The sequence below is a fragment of the Oryctolagus cuniculus genome, chromosome 15 (assembly GCF_964237555.1).
Source record: "Oryctolagus cuniculus chromosome 15, mOryCun1.1, whole genome shotgun sequence".
NCBI lineage: Eukaryota > Metazoa > Chordata > Mammalia > Lagomorpha > Leporidae > Oryctolagus > Oryctolagus cuniculus.
This window is the reverse complement of record NC_091446.1, coordinates 37,908,737-37,914,736: the sequence shown is the minus strand read 5'-3', so window position 1 is coordinate 37,914,736 and position 6,000 is coordinate 37,908,737. Positions and strand designations below refer to the sequence as shown.

Sequence of the window (6,000 nt, the reverse complement as noted above, 5' to 3'; positions counted from 1 at the left end):
CTTCTTTTTCAAGATTATTTGACTGAGGGCTTATATTATATATCTTAGCATGTTGTTTTAGATTTTTTTTTTTTTAATCTTTGACAGGCAGAGTGGACAGTGAGAGAGAGAGAGACAGAGAGAAAGGTCTTCCTTTTGCCGTTGGTTCACCCTCCAATGGCCGCTGCGGCTGGTGCATCGCGCTGATCTGAAGGCAGGAGCCAGGTGCTTCTCCTGGTCTCCTGGGCCATCCTCCACTGCACTCCCAGGCCACAGCAGAGAGCTGGCCCGGAAGAGTGGCAACCGGGACAGAATCCGGTGCCCCGACCGGGACTAGAACCCGGTGTGCCGGTGCCGCAAGGTGGAGGATTAGCCTAGTGAGCCGTGGCACCGGCTCTATTTTAGATATTTCATGTGACAATTCTGTTCTGAATTATGTAATTATGTGATATAAATACTAATATCCACACTTTACAGGTTAAGAAGTTTGTCCTTGGGCCAGCATTCTGGAACAGTGGGTTAAGCTGTTGCCTGCAATGCCAGCATTCCATATTGCAGCACAGGTTTGAGTCCCGGCTGCTCCACTTCTGATCCAAGTCCCTGCTAATGTGCCTAGGAAAGCAGCAAAAGATGGCCCAAGTGGTTGGGACCCTGCCACACGCATGGAAGGTTTGGTTGGAGTTCTGGGTTCCTGGCTTCAGCCTGGCCCAGAATTAGCTGTTGTGACCATTTGGGGAATGAATCAGCAGATGGAATTTCTCCTTCTCTTCTGTCTCTCCCTCTCTCCTTTACAAATAAATATAAATAAATCTTATTTAAAAAGCTTGTACAAGGGTACAGATCTGGCTGTAGAAATAGCATTAAAACCAAGATTCTGTAACTGCCAAGTCCACTTTTTTAAGAATTAGAGATACTGTCACTGTCAAAGATGAAGGGACTGTTGGAGCTTAAGTAACATTGTTTGCTTTGGGTTTATGAACGGCTAGGGAAACAGGTGAAAAATATGTTTGTGCTAGTGAACATTTCCTCATTGGTAACCCACAGTTAGGTTGATAGATATACCGAAACCCATTTTTCTTTTCCACATTTAGTACTTAATTTTTATAGGGTTTGTGACTACTCAGATAGTTTTGCATCCTCCTCTGCCTTCCTCTTTCTGTGATCTTATGTCTTCAGATGGATGTTTTGAGGTTATTTTCTATTTTGAGAAAAGTGTACAAATCTGATTTATTATCACAACTCAAAAGTGGTTCCTGGTGAAATCTTCCACATAGGCAATAACACGAGCCTTCACCAGATGGGAAACTGCTGTGGATGAGTCACTCAGTAATGTATTTTGAATTAAATTGTTGTTGAAGTAAATGGTTGTTGAACTAAATAGTTTTCATTTCTCTTGGGTAGAAATCTAGGAATGGGATTCCTGAGTTATAGGAGAAATGGAGATTTATCTTAATAAACTGTCAAACTGGGATGTGTAACTAGGTAGTTAAAATTTATGTGAGCTATAATGCTTGTACCCTCACAATGGAACCCTATCTCTTTAACTGTCGGTTTGATCCTCCCACCTTCCCAGGATGCGTCCGTCACATATGGAACCAGGGCGGAACCAGGGCGCATGCTCAGACCCCACCCGGGTTGCACCTCCGATTGGGTGCCACCCCCTTCCTTATAAAAAGAGATAGAAGGCGGGAGAGAGTTCTTTTCTGACGCGGAACGGTCTGACAGATCTCTCCCACTCCCGGAAGGCCCTGCCGTGCTCTCGTCTAGAGGTAACATTTCAGTTTGTTTCTTTCTCGTTTGTGAGCTCCTCTTTGGCCTACTCACATCGGGAATGTCTCTGTGTGGTGGCCCACTGTTAAGTAAATTCTGGTCCTATTTATACGCAATACTAGGCTCCGTTTAGTGTTTCTACTTGTGCAGAAAAACCTGGGTTGGAAATGAATGCATTTTTTGCCTACATCAAAATTATTTTTCAGTTTCCTAGAGCCCCGTACAAGTTACCACTAACTTGGTGGCTTCAAGTGACAAAACTCATGACCTCAGCATCCAGTAGGCTAGACGTTGAAAATCGACGTGCTGCTGGTGGAGCGTGGAGGCTGGTGGGCAGAATCCTACCCTGGCTTTTGCAAGCCTTGGGCCTCTCCCGGTGGGCCAGGACCACCCGGCTGTGGGGCTGTCCCACGAAGGCTGCCGGGTCTCTGGTCTTTCTCGCAGGCACCCGGTAGAGGCCAGTGGGAAGGCGAAGTCGGGAGGTGGGGGTTCCTCTTGTGTCTGGAGTGCTCAGGCACTCTACACACTCACCCTCCTTTATACTCAGGTTTTACTGAGAGGATTTCGTTTCTTCTTAGCCGGTTTGACGGTGATGATCTAGTTTTCCCATTCTCTGCCAAAAGAGAAAGAGTTGATGTGTTGAGTCTCTCCTTAAAAGGACTTGTCCTTTGGAATTCACTTCCAAGGTCCCTCTATAGCTTAGTTTTCTGATGGGCTCAAAAAATCGCGGTCTTGTAGGTAATCCATCTTCTTTTTGTTGTTAACGTGGGAGCAACATGCCCTTGTGACTTTCTGTCTCCTAAGTGGAAATGGAACCTCCCAGTTTCAAGGCAGAGAAAGTAAAATTACAGAATAACTTTTAGAAATACACTAATACACAGAGTGTGGAGAAAAAGAATTCTGGGGTCAAAGACACTTAAGAAATTTGGCATATCTTACTATTTTTGAGCTATTTGTATAGCACATGAACATCTCAAAGACTCTGAGAAGTCCTTCGGGACAGAGAAATAAATTCAACTTTGTTTAATGGTGTTCCTAAAATTTGCTTAACCATAGAGCTTTGCCTGTATTGCACCCATTATTTCTCTTAGAATTCTGTGAAGAGTTTGGGAAACAGAGGCCTGAATGTTGATGTTTTATTCTCTGAAAACTGGAACCAAAACAGAAAGCCAGGATCCCTCACGGTACCAGAATCCATGTGGGTATTTCTAGGAAGAAAAACCATCCTGAAAATGGGGCAAGCGTTCTGGGTGGTACTGAGGCACTTGACAGTGGCTTTGCTCAGTTTGTTGGCATTTCATCTTGCATGCTATGACTTCAGAGGACATGTAAATGAAACACAAAGTAAAATAAAATTTCTGGAAATATCTAGATCTTTCTATTGGTTTTCCTCTCACCCTACATCTCTCTCCTTTCACCCTACATCTTCTAAGTCCAATAAGAAACCTTCCTGCCACTTGATCTCAACCTGTGTGGTTGAGGTAAACCCTCAATATGGAGCTGCATTTGTATAGTAAGGCTGGATATGAATTTTTTTAATTATTTAAAATGCAGAGTAATGGAGAGAGGGGAAGAGAGAGAGAGACAGAGAGAGGGGGTGGGGAGATCTTCCACCGCCAAATACTTACTAGGGCTGGGCTAAGCTGCAGCCAGGAGTGAGGAACTCCATGTGAGTCTCCCACAGTGGTGGCAGGAGTTCAAGCACTCGGGCCGTCTTCTGCCACTTTCCCAGGTGCATTAGCAGGGAGCTGGATTGAAAGTGGAAAAGCCCAGAATTGAACTGGTGCTCATATGGGATGCCAGCATTGCAGGCGGTGGCAAAACCTTAACCTGCTGTACCACAGTGCTGACCCCAAGTGAACCCATTTGTTGGACACTCATTCAGTGAGAAATGATCCCTTAGCTTTGAATGAAAACTCTTCAGTTTCCTGGTCCTGGTCTGTCCTATTGGGTTTTGGAGCTGGCCTTTGATCTCCACCTTTCACCCTTCAGTTATATTATCATTCCTTGAAGTACGCTAGACCTGCTGTTTGCAATTGTTGGCATCCCTTTTGTTTTTCCTCTTGCTTGGAAGAACTAATCCTTTTCCATTCCAGATTCAGGTGGATCTACTGATCAGAAATTGCCAGTAAAGAACAGTGCTGAGATTTAAAGCCAAGAGGTCTGACTCTAGAACATAATAAAATTACAGTAGCCTGCTTCCTGGTCCCAACTGCATCACTTTTCATTCATATAGCCTTGAAGTTTCATTGCTCTAAATAGCCAAGTATCTTAGACCATAGAGTTTCTTGCCAGCCATTTGGATAACCACATATAAGATAATATCTGAGTCAGGATTTAAGGTTATAAAAATAAGTAAAAATTATCATCTCTTAGTGGAGAAAAGTTATTTTTGGTGGTGGCAAAAATTAACTTACGTTTGAAAAATGATTATTTTTCCTCTAAGGCCTTTCATCCTTTTTTATTTCTTAACTATTTCAGCTAAACTGTGGCCATGAATGATGGTTATGGAAACTAACAGCTTTTTCAGAAAGAAACTAACCTAATTACCCTGGAAGTATCAACTATGCATCAAGAAGTATATCATGACTTAATTGTTCATTACACAAAAATCACATGATCCCCCATTTCTTCCGTGTCTTTGCTCTCTCTATCTAGAAGGGTATTTAAGTAAGCAATCAGGGATATTAACTATTCACAGCCTACGCAAGTATGGGCAAATAACGCCTGCAATAACACACCGGCAGCCTGAGAAATGACTGGCCATGAACGAGCACAGAACCCTCAGCCTGCCCCTTCTGCTGTTTGCCGATACATTTGCGATTTCATGCACAGTTTTAAATGTTAAGCATTAATCTGAAATGGTCACTGAAGCATCAATAAAGTCTACATTTTGTCCCTTTTAATGAAAATGCTAGATATAGATTTAATGCAAAACTAAACATTTGGCTCAATATGTTCTACTCCAGTAAATTAGCCAGTGTTTGTCATCTTTTTAAAAAACTGGGGGTTTAATGCCTCATTTCACATGGTTTTGTTAGGGACAGATAGAAAGCTGATAAACAATCCATTTGTTCTGTTACAGTAGCTCTGAGTCACACTACTGAAGTTAAGCCTCAGTGCTCACTTCCTTTGCAAACCCTGTTGTGAGTTTAAGTGGCCCGCTTTTGAATATTTGCCTGAAGCATAGCCATGACGAGAGTGCTTTCTCAGAGGAACAGACGGAGCTTTGCTGGACAGTGGCCCCGGAGCAACGGGTTCTGAAATGACTCAGTGAACTTGAAAGGGAACAGAGCATCAGCGAGCCCCTACTGTGTGCTGTTTAAGACTTTCCGATGCATGATCCCTGAACAGTCAGCGCACAGCCCTGAGAAATCTAAATCAGCACCGTCAGAATGGCCCGGAAGTGAATCTGCAGCCAGTAGGTGATGGAAGCGGTATCTGAGCCCTCCCCTCTCTCTACTGGTAGTGCGTTATTTGTCATTCAAGGAGGTTACATATACCAACCCCTCCAGGAAGCCATTGCTGATTGCCTGTCTGTTCTTACATACTTAAAAAAACTGTACTCATTTGATTTTTAAATTTTTAAATTTAAAATTTTTTTAAAGGTTTATTTTATTTATTTGAAAGTCAGAGTTACACAGAGAAGGAGAAGCAGAGAGAGAGGTCTTCCATCCTCTGGTCCACTCCCCAACTGGCCACAATGGCTGGAGCTGTGCCGATCTGAAGCCAGGAGTGAGGAGCTTCCAGGTCTCCCACGTGGATGAAGGGGCCCAAGGACTTGTGCCATGTTCTAATGCTTTCCCAGGCCATAGCAGAGAGCTGGATTGGAAGAGGAGCAGCTGTGACTAGAACCAGTGCCCATATGGAATACTGGCACTGCAGGCGGTGGCTTTACCCGCTGCGCCACAGTGCCAGCCTCACTCATTTATTCTATTTGAAAAGCAGGGAGAGGGAGAGAGGGAGTGAAGGAGAGAGGGACAGGGAGAAAGAGACGGAGAGGCAGGGAGAGAGAGAGATCTTCCATCACTTGTTCAGTCCCTAAATGCCTGCAACAGCTGCGACTGTGCCAGGCCAAAGCTAGGTGCCCAGAACTCAATTTGGGTCTCCCACATGGGTGGCAGGGGCCCAAGTACTTGAGCCATTATCTGCTGCCTTGTAGAGAGTGCATTAGCAGAAAGTTGAATCAGAAATGAAAGAGTTAGGACTTGAACCAGGCACTCCAATATGAGATGCAGGTGTTCAAACCAC

The 6,000-nt window shown here is 44.1% G+C and overlaps 1 protein-coding gene across 3 annotated transcripts in view; it reads left to right on the top strand.

Moving 5' to 3' along the window:
- Window positions 1-1,640: 1,640 nt before the first annotated feature.
- Window positions 1,641-6,000, top strand: part of EXOC6 (exocyst complex component 6) — a 324,395-nt gene continuing 320,035 nt past the window's right edge. The window contains exon 1 of one of the 3 annotated variants that reach the window (XR_011382367.1): window positions 1,641-1,748. The gene's annotated coding sequence lies outside the window, so the exon portion shown is untranslated. The remainder of the gene's footprint in view (window positions 1,749-6,000) is intronic. The other 2 variants (XM_051823933.2, XM_070057614.1) reach the window with 2 other exon arrangements.